At 41.0% G+C, this 18,206-nt stretch overlaps 1 protein-coding gene across 3 annotated transcripts in view; it reads right to left on the reverse strand.

The window, feature by feature from the left end:
• The window catches only part of AKAP6 (A-kinase anchoring protein 6), a 383,199-nt gene that overhangs the window by 281,928 nt on the left and 83,065 nt on the right, over positions 1-18,206 (reverse strand). The window lies entirely within an intron of this gene.

Below are 18,206 nucleotides of genomic sequence, written 5' to 3' on the forward strand. Positions count from 1 at the left end.
CAATTACAGTCCAAATCTACTTGGTTTTATAAGAAGCCAAAGTTAAAATGTGTCTCTGCCTTTTTAAATTTGAAATTAAATAAATATTTATGTAACAGGGTATGATTTTTACAACAATTCTAAGTACTGAGGGAATAGCACTGTATTTGCATTTACTGAAGTTTTCTTACAGTTTGTTAATAGAAGGTTTTATTTCACTTCTAAGAAACCAAGGAAGATACTGTAGTCAGCGTACACAATGAGATACACTTATTTAATGATGTAAACAACAAAGAATATTTGGGAACTGATAACGTGGTTTAAACATAAAATCTGTCTCCTGAAAGAAAATCTTACAACAGTGAACCAATTTGGTGAATCAGACTCTGCACAGATTCCCTATATTCTAAAGTGCAAAACCTGAAGACAGCAAAAATATTTTTCTCATAGAAATACACGTGTTACAATTTTTAACCATTGTTTTGCTTTGTAATATATATCTAAACAGTAAAAAAATATTTTTAAAATAAGATTTGTGCCTCATTATAGTCTTGATTGTGCAATCTCGTAAATATGGGTTCAACTTGGCACACGAGTAGTCTCAGGTCTGGTCTATACTACCCGCCTGAATCGGCGGGTAGAAATCGACCTCTCGGGGATCGATTTATCGCCTCCCGTCGGGACGCGACAATCGATCCCCAAATCGGCGCTCTAACTCCACCAGCGGAGGTGGTAGTAAGCGCCGCCGACAAAAAGCGGCAGAAGTCGATTTTGCCGCCGTCCTCACAACGGGGTAAGTCGGCTGCAATACATCGAATTCAGCTACGCTATTCACGTAGCTGAATTTGCGTATCTTAAATCGACTCCCCGCTGTAGTGTAGATGTACCCTCATTGAGTTCAATGGGGCTACTTCCCCTGCACAAAGTTACACATGTGCATTTTTGCAGGATTTTGCACCATTATTTCTCTGTAAATGTTGTTTAACTCAGAATTCCTGCACTAATGTAGTAGTGGTTTCATACTTGCTCACTCAGGCCCTGATTCTACATGCTGCTCAGTATCGACAGCCCCTTAGGGTGACCAGATGTCCCGATTTTATAGGGACAGTCCCGATTTTTGGATCTTTTTCTTCTATAGGATCCTATTACCCCCCACCCCCATCCCTATTTTTCACACTTGCTGTCTGGTTACCCTAAGGCCCCTGGACCCTCATGGAACTCCACTGACTTCAGTGAGGCTCTGTGCAGGCAGAAGGGGCCGCCCCAGGGAATTGCTTGCTGGATTGGGTCCTAGCACAGTAAACTTGGAACTTTTTCTAACATTTCAGCTTGATGGAGGGTGGTGAAAGGTCCGTGCAGACTTCTTATACACTTGTCTCCCGATTCATTTTCTCTATTAAAAAAATGATCAACTCCTTTTTTGTCAACAGAAACAATTGTAATTCTTTTACTCAGGGCCAGATTTTCCAAATAGCATAGGCACAAATATACATACAAATGTAGGGAGCCAATCATGAGCCTAATGTGTACATGGATTTACAAAGATTGCTTGTCAATTTGTAATAATGGTCCCAGCCCTGCACGGTTCTGAGTGGCTTCAACCACATGGAAGTCAATGAGAGTGGAAGGTGCTTAGCACCTAGTAGGATCGGCATAAATACCCAGTTTGTGTCTACACTGCAGTAGGAAGGTATGACTGCAGCATGTATAGTTTTACCCGAGCTAGCTTTGATATTGCTAAATTAAAACCAGTTTGCATAACAATTGCAGTGAAGCCACAGCAGCATGGGTGGCAGTTGCTTGAGTAACTACCTGTGCTACCACATTTGCTGCTGCAGCTTCACTGCTGTTGTTATTCAAACTAGCTAGATCAAAGCTAGCTCAAGTATCCATATGTTTGGTCACCGGCAAGCTCATTTCCTGGAACAGCCTGGAGCAATCATGCTGTAAATTCTTTGGGGCAGGGATCTTGCCTACATCCATGTCTGCATGGAACCCGAGCAGTACAAATGCAATGTAAATGCACAAATGTATATATCTGCATGTCTTGGAAGATCAGGCTACATAAACGAAAGAAATCTACGCAGTCAGCCCAAATATTTTATATCATTTTTTAAACCGAAGAGCATATTAAAATGAAGTCTTTTATCACACCTTATTTTAATTCTTTTATAGTTCTAGCAAATGCAAGACCAGTCAATCAGTGGAGAAAGGCAGAGCATGATGCAACTACACCTCTACCCCGATATAACGCTGTCCTCGGGAGCCAAAAAAATCTTACCGCGTTATAGGTGAAACCACGTTATATTGAACTTGCTTTGATCCGCTGGAGCATGCAGCCCCCCACCCCCACCCCGGAGCGCTGCTTGACCGTGTTACATCCAAATTCGTGTTATATTGGGTCATGTTATATCAGGGTAGAGGTGTACTTGTTCTGCAACTTTTATCATGCTCTGCTGTTTCCCTAATTATCCATTTCTAATGCAGAAAGTATTTCTTAAATGTGTGCTCTGTCATGCTGCTGCCCTCTCCTCAGAATGTGCCATTGGTCCAAAGAGGGACGGGGCTGCTTTCTAAAGTGGCAACTCAGCTTGGTGGGGGAAGGGAACTTGGCAGCAAGGTTAATGGGCACAAACAGGAAAGGGTGAAGCGAAGACAGTCGGCGGATGGGGAAGTGGGAGAAGAGTCAGAAGCAAACCAGGAGAGGTCAAGGAGAAAACTGAGACAGTTATGAGGGAAAAGAAAAGAAAAGAAAATGATTGGGGCAGAAAAATGAAGGGGGAAGAGAAAGGCAGTTAGACATAAAGGGAGGGATTAGGAAATAAAGATGAGAAAGAAAGAAATGGAAAGACTCTGATGTACAGCCTGAGCCCATAGAATCCCTACATAAGCCCACATACCCCTCATATGTGAAAACAAAGCTCTTAGTCAGCAATTTTAAGACATACCCAAATATTATTCCTATAATAAACAAATCTTCAGGCAGCCTGTACTATCACCAAATATTAACTATTGCTCTATCATTCTCATTTGATAACTTGCTTGACTTTTCTATACCAAAATCATGGCAGCAAAGAGAACCCAGCTAGATACTGAGTAATTATGAATACAACATTATTTCACATACAGATACTAGTATACAGAAGCCACGCAATACTAGGATAATAGTGCTTTGAAGGGCAGTGAGCCCACTTGGAAGTCTGTGCATCCAAAGAGGACAGTATAACACTACCTATTCATAACTCTACTGTATAACCAGAAACAGGGCAGAGACAAGAGGGAATCTTAAAGTCAATGCACTCAGTTATAACCAGGGCAATAGAAAATAGGAGGCCATCCCAAAAGGCCTGTCTGGCAAACATCAAAAGCTGTGATAGTAGAAAAGGGGCAGAAAAGAAAAAAATCGGGAGTATTCTTCATTCCCTCCATAAGAAATGTGAAAAAAATCCCTACCTGTGTATCATTTTAATCAGTGTTTCTTTCAATGAAAATGATGGTACACTATTCATAATCTCAGACACAGGGGTTTTTTTTTATTCTGAAAAGGGATTATCTCGTCTACTCACATCTGCTTTCCCAATTTAACTTTGTATTAAAACCTCAAGATGAACAGCTGGCTAAGATTCAGTAACAGTTTAGATGCCTAAACTAGGCTTTGTAAAAAAAATTATGTTTGGGTGCATGTTTATGCATACGTGTGCATTGCTGTATGAATCCATATATACAGGCACATTTTTAAATGAAACACGCCACAACATTCACAAATTTTACTTACTACTTAACAAAATTAACAACTGCAAAAAGAGATGCAATGTTCCGATATGAAAAAAAACACACTATACAAGTAAATTGTGCTGGGCAGGCAAGAGAGTGCTGCAAGAGGTCTACGTATATAACTACTAATATTGTACAAGGAAAAGAATGTGTGCAAGACTATTCTGTCTGGGTGGCTTCACCAGGTGCCCACACTTTACCAGGAAGGTCCTACAAACACTGTACTAAAGTATTCCCAATGACATCACCAAGGAAACATTTTCCCCCTAGATTTCATTTCATTTCTAAACACAACCATATTTACATTTCATGGGCATAACGAACTCAGTCATCAACACTTCTTGATTTGGGGGGAAAGCAAACACCTGCATGCTCAGCAGGGAGTCATTCAGCCCCATTCTGTTCTTAGCTTGTTTGCACATCCTGTTCCAGGACTTCAGTGCTGCTCTAATCCCTAAATTTCTATATTTATGCGTGCCCCAGTGCACTGCTGAACAATTGATGCTCTTTATCTGTCTGCAATATCATCTCAGTTACTTTAACTATTCTTTCATTTTCTAATCTATTTCTTCTCCAAAGCGCAGTTAATTCTTATACTTCAAGTGATCTTGTTTTCTGTGGCTTAACAGTTTGCAGTCATCACCTCATTTTAGGGATTTCAAAACACAAGCTAATTTAAACAGTATCATGTGTGTCCACGCCCAGTGAATACTACATCAATATTCCTGACTTGGTCTTTGCAATATTCACTGTATTTTACACTCAGCTATCTATAGCCCCAAGGGACTCTTCTCAATGTTCCCAATTCTCATGGAGTTAGCATGAGTCCAATGATAGTTGGTGTTTCTCTTAGAGCTGCAGCTGCTGAAAGTTGTCTTATTAGCTGAGAATCTAAGCTTTTGTTTTATTTTTTAAGTTTCTAGCCCTCAGGGTTGCAGAGAATAGCTTAAAAATATGAACCCTAAAGGCTCCAATCCCAGAAGACATAAAAAGAACCCCAAATTTATTATTTAAGTCTATCTTATGATTTTTAGGGCATAGCTGGCTCATGATTTCCGAACGATTGGGACTGGCAATACTTGAAGTAGAGACTGAGGGGAGTTGTATAGGAGCTGTTATGCTTGCTCAACACAAATGAGGAACCCTTACCTTTCACTTGTCTCTTTCTTACCTTGGGAGTCATTTCTGGTGCCTCCATTATGACTAACACCTTCTATCATATAAAAGTTTGCTCATTTTGTAATTCTTATCTTCCAGGGCCTATGCTCATCAACTAACCTCAGAGAGACCTCTGCTTTCGTGCCAGCCCAGAAAGAGAGGCATGCTGAGCAACGTGATGATTTCCAGAAAGAACACCTGGGACAGCTGTGTAGCAGAGAAGGGGTACAGGAGTTGGATGAAATATGTTCTCCTGTATCTTGGCCACAGTAAGAGTTGATCAATATCCTCCCTTCCACCCCACCTCACTTCCCCACCACCATACAAATACTGACTCCTTTCTGTCTCAACCCTCCACATGTGTTGCCTTGGCACTCTCAGCTCCTCCATTCCATCCTTCCTACTGTCCCAATCCCCTCCACACCTACTGCCCTGGTTCATCCACTCTGCCGCCTCCTAGTGCCCCAGTCCTCCAGCCAACTTTCACTACCACAATCAGATCTACAGTGTGAGCACACACACTTTGTGCTGGCTGCCTATAGAACCTACTTGAGGACATGAACTATTTACAAATACATTTATTTCCTTATCTCCTCACATAAGATGATATCACTTCACTACCTGACAACCCTACCCCTGCCAACATAGAGCCACAAAAATTGGTGAGCTCCCCTTTCTGTTTTACTGTACTTTAACTCCTGGCTATTATAGTAAATATAAATTGAGCAGTGTAGTTTTGTTTGTCCTTTGAGGTTACACTCAATACCTGTAGGGTTCAAAATACACTTTGTCAAGTGAGGAGCCTGTTTATTTAGTGAATGTTCTGAAGTTTTAAACATACAGCAGCCCCCAATATCTTTGAAGGGTCAGAGCCAATTACTGAATTATAGATAAACTTGAGGTTATAATACTTCTCTGTAGTCACACCCTACACACTATTGTAATAATCTTTGTACAAGGGATGCTTTGCTTTATATGTTCCATTCTATATGCATCTGAAGAAGTGGGCTGTAGTCTACGAAAGCTTATGCTCTAATAAATTTGTTAGTCTCTAAGGTGCCACAAGTACTCCTGTTCTGCTTTGTGAAGTATCATTTGAAAACTGATAACAAAAAGGAGGAGCAAACACCCATGGATACCCCTCCTCTTTCCCTACCTATCTCATTCTCCACACCTGAGAAAACAAAGGAAACAGCTGTTCAACTCTGCGGGAGGGGGTCCCAATCTGAAAGTTTGATCAGTAATGCTGTTGGAAGCATGTGGTGAGAAATTTTGTTTTGAATCTAATATAGTTTGTTAAGCTAGGCACTAGAAAGCATTCTTTTTATTTTCTTGTAACCATTTCTGATTTTTACACCACATTGTTTGTACTCACGTAAAATTTCTTTGTCGCTAATAAATTTATTTTATTGCTTTACGTAAGCCAGTGTGTATAAATTAAAGTGCCTGGATAACTTCACTTAAGATAGTAAGCTGGTGTATATTGTTCTCTTAAAGGAATAATGGACTTAATATATTTGGACTGTCCAGGAGAGGGCTGGGCAGTATAAGACATCCAGTCCCAGATTTCCCCCCAGAAATGTGAGTGCGTGGGATCACCCTAAAGCATAACCAAGGCTGGTGGGAGCTAGAGTGTAACCCAAGTGTGCTGGCAGGCTCCAGTTACACACAGATACTCAGAGTGTGATTCGCAAGCTGGAAAACTGTTTGTTAGCAGCCCTGGTGGGAGCTACCACCAGCAAGGTATTGTAAGACTCTCATGGTTGGAGGTCAGGAGTGACAGCCTCTCACTGATGTGGATTGCACCCCAGTATGTCACAGATGGCAATGCAGACTAACCATGGATAAGAAGGGATAGTGATGAACAGAGATGAGGAATAAGTGGAAACTTTTCATTGACAGCAGCAATGAATTTATTTATTTATTTATTTTAAAGCACTGTAAATTATACGGGCAAATACATAGTGTGATGGTGGATAGAAAGCGGTTTTCAACTTTTGTGTTTTAAGAATGCCAAAACACTACATCAGTGGGAATCTAGGCTTAAAATCATCAATTGTATGTGCATTACCCTACACACATTGTAACCTGGCATTATGCAGCATCCAGTAGGATTAAAGCAATAGCTGTACATTTTGGCTTTTAGGCTACCTTTACTGCAGAAAGGATGTCTGTTTCCTCACATGTATTGTTGAACTGTTACCTAATTTGTGATCCAGTACAAACATGCTCATCAGAACACAGGCAGATTACTGCTGCACCAATATATGAGATTGCATTTAGTAATTTAATTACATTCCCTTAGAATCATGTGGCCAACTCTACTATAAAGATGGCTCTGCTACAGCAGCTAATTGGATAAGAAACAGTACAATCCACACAAAGTCACAATGTGCATTTTCTCAGTGAATTTATGGACTAGAAGAAGTGAATTAAGGTAAAAAAGGAAAACATAACTATTAGGTTTCTAGTTGAAGGAAGTGGTTTCATACTTTGGACCAAATTATCAAATGGTGTGTCAAAAATTTGGAGTAATATGTACATGAATTCATTGTTACATTATAACATTAGACTACATCAAGTTTCTTTTCAAAAACAAATTTAAGTATTTTTGTCCTTAAAACAGTAAAGCCCTGATCCTGCAATTAACTCCATGTATACTGGGGCTCACCAGGATTAGGTCCTATAGGTATATTTGAGGAAGCAGTTCTAATAGTTAGCATATGGAATTGGTAGACAGGAATTTTGGGTTCTAATCTTAGCTCTGCCACTTACTTTACATGCAATCCAGAGTAAATCACTTAATCACTCTTTCTGTAAAATCAATACTTAGCTACCTGAGGTTTTGCTAGGTGTAATTAAATGCAGTAATGTATGCAAAATGCTTTAAGGTTTTCAGATCAAGACTGCTACATCTGTACAGGTAAAGTATGTATCAGCGTCAGCAACCTTTCAGAAGTGGTGTACCGAGTCTTCATTTGTTCACTGTAATTTAAAGGTTTCGCGTACCAGTAATACATTTTAACGTTTTTAGAAGGTCTCTTTCTATAAGTCTATAATATATAACTAAACTATTGTTGTAAGTAAAGTAAATAAGGTTTTTAAAATGTTTAAGAAGCTTCATTTAAAATTAAATTAAAATGCAGAGCCTCCCGGACTGGGGGCCAGGACCCGGGCAGTGTGAGTGCCACTGAAAATCAACATGCGTGGCCTAGGTTGCCTACCCCGGTATATATTAACAACATTGGTGAGGCTTCTTCATATAGAACCCTAGGAAGAACAAAGCAGTCTGAGAAAGAAGTTCGTTTCTCTCCTTCAGGGTTTTGATTCCAAGATTCTTTTTTTGCTCCAGTCTCTCATCTCACTACCTATGAATGATGCAATCCAACCATTACCTGATTCTACTACATTAAAAACGATACTTGATTTTACAGGTTTCTTCACCTTATTCCCTCATGCCTCATCTCTTTGTAATCCCATACAAAATGATAGTTTTACATTTTTCAGGACTACTCGGTGCATCATTCCCATTAGCGATCGTATTTAACCTGTTTATGAATACCTGTGATGATGGGACCATGGAGGATCTGACCAATAACCAGGCACATTTGCTCTTTTCTGCTCCATGTGGCAGAGGGCAGGATAGGGCCCAGCTATATTGCCTAATTGCTCTCTTTATACCTAACTTACAACTTTTCTTTCCTTGCCATTGCTCTTCATTCAAGCTTTACATTCTCTCATTTGTACTGTTGTCTTGAAAGTATTTATATACTGATCCTGTCTTCTCAAGTTATCATTTTTTATTCTATGTGAAAACAGCTACCTCAGTCTCCTCTTTTACTGGTATATATTATCTTCCAAGGTTCAGATCATTCTTGTTGCTCTTCTGTGTCCTCTAGTTATTTTTTTAATATCTTTTCTAAACTGCAGGACTACAAATGCACAAAATATTCCTGGTGTGGGCACACCAGATCTAAATAGAGCAGTATTATCACCTTAATTTTATAGTGATCTTCCAGTAGATATGCATTTGAGAATGGGATTAGATTCAAGTTTCACAATGGTAATGGACTGTGAACTCATATTTATTTACTACATCTCCCTAGAAACTGAGGCTTTCTAAACAGCAGTCTCCCATACAGTTTATATCTGTGCTATTGATGTTCTCTCCCTACAATCACGAGTTTACATTTATTAATATTGAATTTCATCCTGATACATGCTCTCTGCCAATTTGTAGTTAACTGTGTGTGCGCTAGCCTTCCAGTTTAGCCTTGCCAGCAAGTCTGACTGAGTTTGAATTTATACCTTCTAGTTTTAATACTGAAAATATCCCATATGAGTTCCAATATTGACCACTCAACTAATGCAAATAATGTCCTTAAAGAGGTACTGTCATGTCAATTTTAGGCTCAAAATTTAGATTGTTAAAAAAAATCTAGCCTTTTCCATAATCTAATATCAATGGGAATATTTCCATGTTTGTATTATTAATATACATGGATACAGTTTATTTTAAAGGCATAATAATCCCCTGCATTATTTGCAACCCAAATTATAGAATCATAGAATATCAGGGTTGGAAGGGACCTCAGGAGGTCATCTAGTCCAACACCCTGCTCAAAGCAGGACCAATACCCAACTAAATCATCCCAGCCAGGGCTTTCTCAAGCCGGGCCTTAAAAATCTCCAAGGAAGGAGATTCCACCACCTCCCTAGGTAACGCATTCCAGTGCTTCACCCTCCTGGTGCAATAGTGTTTCCTAATATCCAACCTAGACCTCCCCCACTGCAACTTGAGACCATTGTTCCTTGTTCTGTCATCTGCCACCACTGAGAACAGCTGAGCTCCATCCTCTTTGGAACCTCCCTTCAGGTAGTTGAAAGCAGCTATCAAATCCCCGCTCATTCTTCCCTTCTGGAGACTAAACAATCCCAGTTCCCTCAGCCTCTCCTCATAAGTCATGTGCTCCAGACCCCTAATAATTTTTGTTGCCCTCTACTGGACTCTTTCCAATTTTTCCACATCCTTCTTGAAGTGTGGGCCCCAAAACTGGACACCGTACTCCAGATGAGGCCTCACTGATGTTGAATAAAGGGGAACGATCACGTTCCTCGATCTGCTGGCAGTGCCCCTACTTATACAGCCCAAAATGCCTTTAGCCTTCTTGGCAACAAGGGCACACTGTTGACTCATATCCAGCTTCTTGTCCACTATGACCCCTAGGTCCTTTTCTGCAGAACTACTACCTAGCCATTCGGTCCCTAGTCTGTAGCAGTGCATAGGATTCTTCCGTCCTAAGTGCAGGACTCTGCACTTGTCCTTGTTGAACCTCATCAGGCTTTTTTTGGCCCAATCCTCTAATTTGTCTAGGTCCCTCTGTATCCAATCCCTACCCTCCAGTGTATCTACCACGCCTCCCAGTTTAGTGTCATCTGCAAACTTGCTGAGATTGCAGTCCACACCATCCTCCAGATCATTAATAAAGATATTAAACAAAACCGGCCCCAGGACTGACCCTTGGGGCACTCCACTTGAAACCGGCTGCCAACTAGACATGGAGCCATTGATCACTAAATATTGCCATCTGTCAATGTATGAAAACCAGAAATTGAAAGGGATTAAAAACTGACTATAAACAAAAATGAAATTAACCACTTTAACTATATTGCCCAAAGTGAATGGCATGCAAAAAATAAATGGTAAAAAGTTTTTTTTTCAATTCTTACAGGTTCAATAATATGTGTTATTAGTAATATATCTAAGGAAGTTACAGATACACACACACACTATGATTTTTTTTAATAGGATTTCTCACTTGGAGGTGACAGTTAAGTCTTTGGGCATAAATAGTCAGATTTCTTTATAGGTTCTAATAAGTGCTATTCCTATGATGCCCCAGTCCACAGAAGTCAGTGGATGCTCAGCACCTGTGGATTTAGATGCCCCAGTTTAGGTATCCAAAGCTGAAGGGGGAGACAGTGTAAAAGAATGAATTAGCCTCTTGCTCTCAGTCCACCAGACCATACTGCTTTTCTCCTGCTATTGAGTTGATTTTCTTTGGGACCAGAGGTCACTGGCTGCTCAGTGAAGGAGCTGACACTTTAGGCAGCTGGCTTGTAGTAAGCTTGCAGCAATGCAACCATTAGCGATAGTCTCAGCAGCACTAACTTAAAAAGGAAAAGTGCTTTAAACTTTATTAAGCCACAGAAAGCCAAGATCCTTTGAGGGGCTACGAAGACTCATGGAAAGTCAATGAAAATTGTAAGTGAATTAAGAGTTTTATCTGCTCTGACCAAACTTGCAGTAGGCAAATGATGGTGATTGTGGATGTCATAATTAGTTCATGAAGAATCTACCTCCTTACTAAATAAAGCTATGAAGATTCTTTTACAACACTGAACAATGATCACTGATGGACACTGACACTATTCTTGGAAGATATTTTTTTAAAATATTCTATACATCTTTAATGTGTATGTATTTATATGTAGACTTGGAAGGATTCAATTTTTAATCTGATTTTTTTAAATCGATAATCTAAAAAATACTTAAAAATAAACATCCATATTATCCATTGGAATTTTAAAAAAAATCAAATTCTGCCAACCTTAGCTACAGACCTAAGGTTTATTTTTCTGTGGAAATATTTACCAAATGAACAGCTTGAGCTGGGGCCAAGGAAACTATTATTGTAGTTATCTGTCATTACTGTAACCATTATCTATTACCATGTGCATTGCCAATAAGTCAGAGGTCTGAACTTCATAAGAATGTCAAGAAAATATGTGTACATACTTGTTTGCTGTCTGATGCTGCTGTAGTACAACATGTTAAAATTTAGTTACAAAATCACATCTTTCCACACCAAATATATCACACTGAGCAAGACTATACAAACACAATGAAAATCCAAAGGCTTTACATGTTGAGCAACTTTGTAAAAATATATTTTTGGACCATAATGTAGGCAGCCATTGTGTTCCCCAGCACTCTGCTTCTCCATTTTATCCTTTTCCAGATGTTATTTTTAAAAAGGTTTGTCCTCACATCATTTAGAGTTGCAAAGAATGGAGGTCAGTCACAACACTGACAAAGAGGCCAATTACTTCCTTTGAAATGTTATGTGAATGTTAGTGTTTCTAAAAGTGTGGGGGCTAACAAAAACAGCAGGTTCAGCTTCTAAATTTAACTCTGCCAGTGTACCTTAATCCCAAAACACAGAACCTTGTGCTGATTTGTACTATAGAGTTGCTCATGAGTTCCTGGCATATTTATTTTTGAAGAGCATGAATCATTTGATTTGAATCAAACATATACAAAACTACGGACATTGCAAATAGGGTAGGAGAAAATCCAAACTGGATCAAATTTTGTCCACATAGATCCTGTCCGGCCAAGCACTTAAGCAATACTTCCAGCACGCAGTAATGCAATTGAAGTTAATGGAAATGCTCTCATGCACTTGGTTAAATGCTTAGCTGGAATGTGCCCTTCTTATGCAAAGAAAAAGAAACAGTACATAAATACATTACATAAGCTATAGCGTGATGTTCAGTATTGTTACATTTTTTCTTCTCCAACATGCTTCCACAAGAACATTATTATGTTTATTACCATGCTTGGCTGCAAATCATAGTCCCAATTAGGTTTTTTACAATACATTAAGTTGTCCAGTTAACTAAACACTGAACTGAATAGCTCTGAATGAAATTATAGGTCATAATGGTTCTGTTGCTTCAGATTATGTAGCCTTACCAATTTTCACAAGTTTTCCATGAAGATGCACATGACACAAAGAGGGATAGCTCAGAGGTTTGAGCATTGGCCTGCTAAACCCAGGGTTGTGAGTTTAATCCTTGAGGGGGCCACTTAGGGATCTGTGGCAAAATCAGTACTTGGTCCTACTAGTGAAGGCAGGGGGCTGGACTCAATGACCTTTCAAGGTCCCTTCCAGTTCTAGGAGATAGGATATCTCCATTAAAACAAACAAACAAACAAAAAAACCACACATGACTGGGGTGGAGCAGCTGCCCCACAGAGGGAGAAGGAGTTAAAAGCAGCACCATTGAGGCTGCACAGAACCCACTGATCAGGAAAGGGCTTATTGAGCCCACCATTAGGGGAAAGGCTTGCTGGAGTAGCCAATCAGGGCCAGCGAGGGCTATATGTAAAGGACTGCTCAGCAGAGCAAAGGGGGAGTCTCTCCCTGGAAGGCAAGGGAGGATGACTGGCTGCCTGAAGAAGTGCCATAGGTAAGCAGGGGTAGCAAAATGCAAGGGTGAGCTGCTGGCTGACCACTGCCAGGCTGGGGCCTTGCTACAAGGGATGAGAGGGTGCTTGGGCTATGCGGGAGATGGCGCAGGGAAAATAGGCAGCAGGTTGAAGGAGGACAGAAGGTGGCTGCTGGCTAAAGGTCCTGGGTCGGGACCCAGAGTAGCAGGTGGGCCTGGGTCCCTCCTCCTTGCACATGAGGAGAGTGGCTGGTATCCTGGCTGCTGAGGCAAGTGGTGGAACTAAGGACTGCTGGCCCCCTGGAATAGGGGGAGATACCGGAGTGGGGGCACAGCTGGAGGACTATGCCCAGAAGAGAACGCTGCTGTCTGGGGAGTGACGCAGGTCCAAAGAGTGGAGACAGCCGTGACGACAGGCGTGACACCACTAACTGAAGGGGGACTAGAAGGGCTGAAAGCTAAATCCCAGGACAGCTGGCAGGAGGTGCCACAGTGGTGAGTCACGTCCCCCTTACATGCTATCAATTGTGTTATTATTATTATTATTATTAAATTACTGATTAAGTGCTTGCAAAGTTCTGCACAAGGACAGTTTCTATACCAAGGAGTTTACACACTGGACTTAAAATTTGATTTTGCTGTGGGAAAAACCAATTTTGGGGGTTTCTTGACCAGCTCTATTTAAGAATTATTTCCAAAGAAAATATATACCCAGTTACGTATACATTATACAGACAGCACAGTTGTCAGAAGCATCATCAGGAGATTGGAAGAGAACATACCAGATTATCACGAGTTTTTTGTCTTGAATAGGGTTGGATTAGGGAGGGATGACAGCTCTGGGGAGCCATGTTGTAGCCTCTTAATTTCTGGAGAGAATTATTTATTAAACACTGGTGTGTGTATGCGTAGGGAGGTTGTAGGTGGGTAGGACATGGAGGTTACATGCCAGGATAATTTCAGGAGGACTGCCAGGTCAGGCTGCTGCTATCCTCTAGTCTACCAGGGTTCTTTGGGGATGGTAGCATGCTCAGCCCACCACATATACAGAGCAAGTATACAGTCTACTCTTGACTGGAACTATGAAGCTCAGAAGCACATGCATGGCTACTAGCCTATTGTGCTCTGTGTATTTTTTGAGGAGGGGAGGTGCAGGCCCACTACCTCCTCTGGAAGATGCCTGAAGATAACAGGGTGACAAATAGACCTGGCCACCTCCTGGAAGAGGCAGTAAGGAAGCAGCCAGTTTGCATCTTCTGAAGACTGTGGAGCATAGGAGTTAGGGAAGATACCTGGTCAGGGTGAAGCAGGATCCAATTTTCACTTTCAAATACTGTAAGCAAAAACTGATATTTATGATGTTATGGATCCAGCTGGACACAAAAGCTTGAAGATAAATTCTGATCTGGTGTTCCAAATCAGAATGCCCCCAGATGGTCTATAACACATTTGGATATTCCACAGTAAATAGCTTACAACACTGCGTTATTAGTAATGTCAGATGTAAGGTAGGATTTCAAAACCTAGTCAGCATTAGCCTAATTTTGACTTCAGTGGGAGCAAACATAGAAGTCATATGGACTCCAACAGAAGTAGAATTATGCCAATGCTTTAAAAAAATTCTTCCTCATAGTGCTTTGTACTCTGAAGGACACTTGAATCTCCTGCTGTGTGGTCACGAAAGTGGATGGTGTGCCCGTTTCTCAGGCCTGCCACAGTGCATGGGGTGCAGGGAGTGATTATTCCATAATTGTTAGGAATAGTCACAAACTTTCTACCATGATTACATTTTCAAGGCAATTTTCATAGTAAAATTGGCTGAAGATTTTTATTTTTTTAAAATGAAGTCTGAATCTAGCCTTTATAGTTACATAACCCCAAAAGACATGGGGCTGGAAAGGTGTGATGACGCCCTGGCCAAGTACTTCACATACCCCATAGCCCCATTTCATCTGTGACTATAGGCCAGGAGTGGCCAACCTGTGGCTCCGGAGCCACATGTGGCTCTTCAGAAGTTAATATGCGGCTCCTTGTATAAGCACCGACTCTGGGGCTGGAATTACAGGCGCAAACTTTCCAATATGCCAGGGGGTGCTCACTGTTCAACCTCTGGCTCTGCTACAGGCCCTTCCCCCACTCCACCCCTTCCTGCCCCCTTCCCTGAGCCTGCTGTGCCCTCACTCCTTCCCCCTTCCCCCCCAGAGCCTCCTGCATGCCATGAAACAGCTGATCCGGAGATGCGGGGAGGGAGGCGCTGATCAGCGGGACTGCCGGTGGGTGGGAGGCGCGGGGGGCGGAGAAGAAGCTCATGGGGGGCTGCTGATGTATTACTGTTGCTCTTTGGCAATGTACATTGGTAAACTCTGGCTCCTTCCCAGGCTCAGGTTTGCCACCCCTGCTCTAGGCCTATGAAACCCTTCAAAAGGAACCTGGTTCTTAAATCAAAGAAAAACCATAATATATGGTAATACAACTAGCATTACTAACATTGCTCAGTATATGCAACCTTAAACTACACAGCACTTCAGTGACTGACTACATACTAAATGAACCTGCTCAGTACTAGAGATTACTGCTCCACCTCTGGATATGTTTTTTGTAGTAGTTTCACATATCTCCTTTAAAATAAATCTACTTGCCACCACTCAACAACATAAAGATCCACATTTTCAAACATCCTCCCATTTGTACACCCCATTGTATCTGCACACACTCATCATGAGAGTTACGTGTCCAACTGTTTATTTATTTTCTATGGGGAAACTGAGGCGCAGAGGCTGGAATTTTTAGAAGGGCTCAACTCCCACTTCAGTGGCCAAATTTCTTAAAGAGCTCAGGATATTGAATGCTGTGCTTTTTCGAAAATGCTGAGTTCTTAACCAAAAAAACACCTCTCACATCTACTTCTGTGCAAACTAAGGCCTTGACCTGTATCTCTGACATCTCGTGGATACCCAGTCATCACCTCAAGCTATCATGGCTAAAATACAGCTCTTGATCTCCCCCACTTCTCAAGCCAACCCTGCAACCTCCTTTCTTGATCAATCTGGACAACACCAAGATCCTGCCTGTCATCCAGACAGTAATCTGGGCATCATTATTGACTTAGGTGAGAGATGGAAGTCCAACATCCAAGCTATGTCTAAATCTTGCCAACAACTCTAAAATAAGGCCTTTGCTATACATACACACAGCTAAAATCCTCTTGTCCAGGCTCTCATCATCTCAGGTCTTGATTACTGCAATATCTTTTTCCCTGGCCTTGACAAAAGCAGTCTTGCATTAGATAAATTTTCCCAGCCCATCACTTTGACCACATTACCCACCCCTCTTCTTGAATCCCTCTACTGGCCCCTCTTTCTGTATTACATCAAACATAAGACACTTCTCTTTGCTTTCAAGGCTGTCCATGGCCTATCCCCGCTCTACCAGTTGTCTTTCATTCACTATCGACATGTTGACTCCTAATTGCTATCAGCCCACAATGCCAGCCTCCATTGACCCTCGTTAACTTACCAAAAATGCACATTCATGCTTTCTCCCATGCCGCACCTCACATTGAGATGAGCTTCCTGTAAATATCTGCAAAGGTACCTCATTGTTGTCCTTCAGCTCCCTCCTCCAAACTCTTTTTCCATGATTCCTACAAAAAACTTGACCACTGGTGTGCTGAGACCACAGCCTCGCCTTCTAATATTGTTTCCTTGTACTCCCCCATCTGTATCCATTTGTTCTCTCCTGTTTGATAGTTTGAGTGTAAACTCTTTGTTGCTGGAATTCTCTTTGTTCTGTGTTTGTACAGCGCCTAGCATAATGGGGTCCTGGTCTAGGTCTCTGGATCCTAGGTGCTACAATAATACAAATAATAACTTTTCTCCCAACTGTTTGTTGTTAGATGGTAGATATCAGACATTAACAAAAATAAACAAAATAAAAAAATCAAGTCTGAATAAAAGTGACTTGTTGCTTCCTTGGCATCTATGATATCAGAATCTGATTAGTCTTACAGTTGAGCATAGTTTTCAAGGAAAACAAGCTATACAACACCTGAATTTCTAATATTTAAAAACACACACACACACACACACACACACACCCCCTACCTTTTCCTGGCCTTCTTAATACATAAAAGTAGTAAAAAAAGGAATGCAATCTTTCTTTCCCTTTTGTAAGATACGTTTAAGGTCATCTATATAATGTATACATAGCTTTGTATATGGGAATCATTACAGCAGGAGTTCTCACTTTTTTTTTTTTTAAATAGTATGGACCTCATATTAATAAAGAGATTGTCTCATGGAACATGTTGCCTCCACACTGGTGATTGTATGGAACACCCCTCTTGCTGATCACGTACGATCCCGGTGACAAATATAGCAACTACTTAGATGGAAAGTAATAAGATACCTAATGAATTTTTGCCATTCTTTTGCATTTAGAAATGTGAAGAACTAACAACATGTCACCATCCCACTCTGAGGGTATACCATTGGTCCACAGACTACAATTTGGAACATTTACTTTAAGGAATAATACATTTTGCGGGGTAGAGAGAGAGAGATTTTCTATACAAGAGCATCCCACTTTTAAGCCACAGTTTGAACTTTACCCTTTTCCTCATTCAATTCAAAACAACTCTGGCTGAGGCAGCTGGGCTTCTCCTAAGACTATTCACAAGGGCCACTGCAGTGAGTTGTGAGGCACTCTACCTCTTCAGGGGCTAAGCATGTTTCCTTTTCAGTGATGCCTACGTTTGCTTGCCTGAGATGCCAGAGGCAAAAAATGAAGACCAGTTCCCTCTCTGGTGTTAGTGCTGTGCTCTGCATTAACCACAGAGGCAATGGACTAGCCCATGGAATAATTTTTTCAAGGTTTCCTAACGTCCTAGTCTTATACTAAACGTGTACTGAAAACCATAATGCAGAGTGAGTGCCAAAGAATCCTAGGTTTGCATAATGTATTATCACAGGCCTCAGAATGCAGAACTCTGAAGACAGCTCAGTCTGAAGAGATAACGTTCGTTTGCTATTTTTGGAAGTTGTTTTGTGTCTTCAAAGACA

Source organism: Trachemys scripta, chromosome 4 (assembly GCF_013100865.1).
Source record: "Trachemys scripta elegans isolate TJP31775 chromosome 4, CAS_Tse_1.0, whole genome shotgun sequence".
Lineage (NCBI taxonomy): Eukaryota > Metazoa > Chordata > Testudines > Emydidae > Trachemys > Trachemys scripta.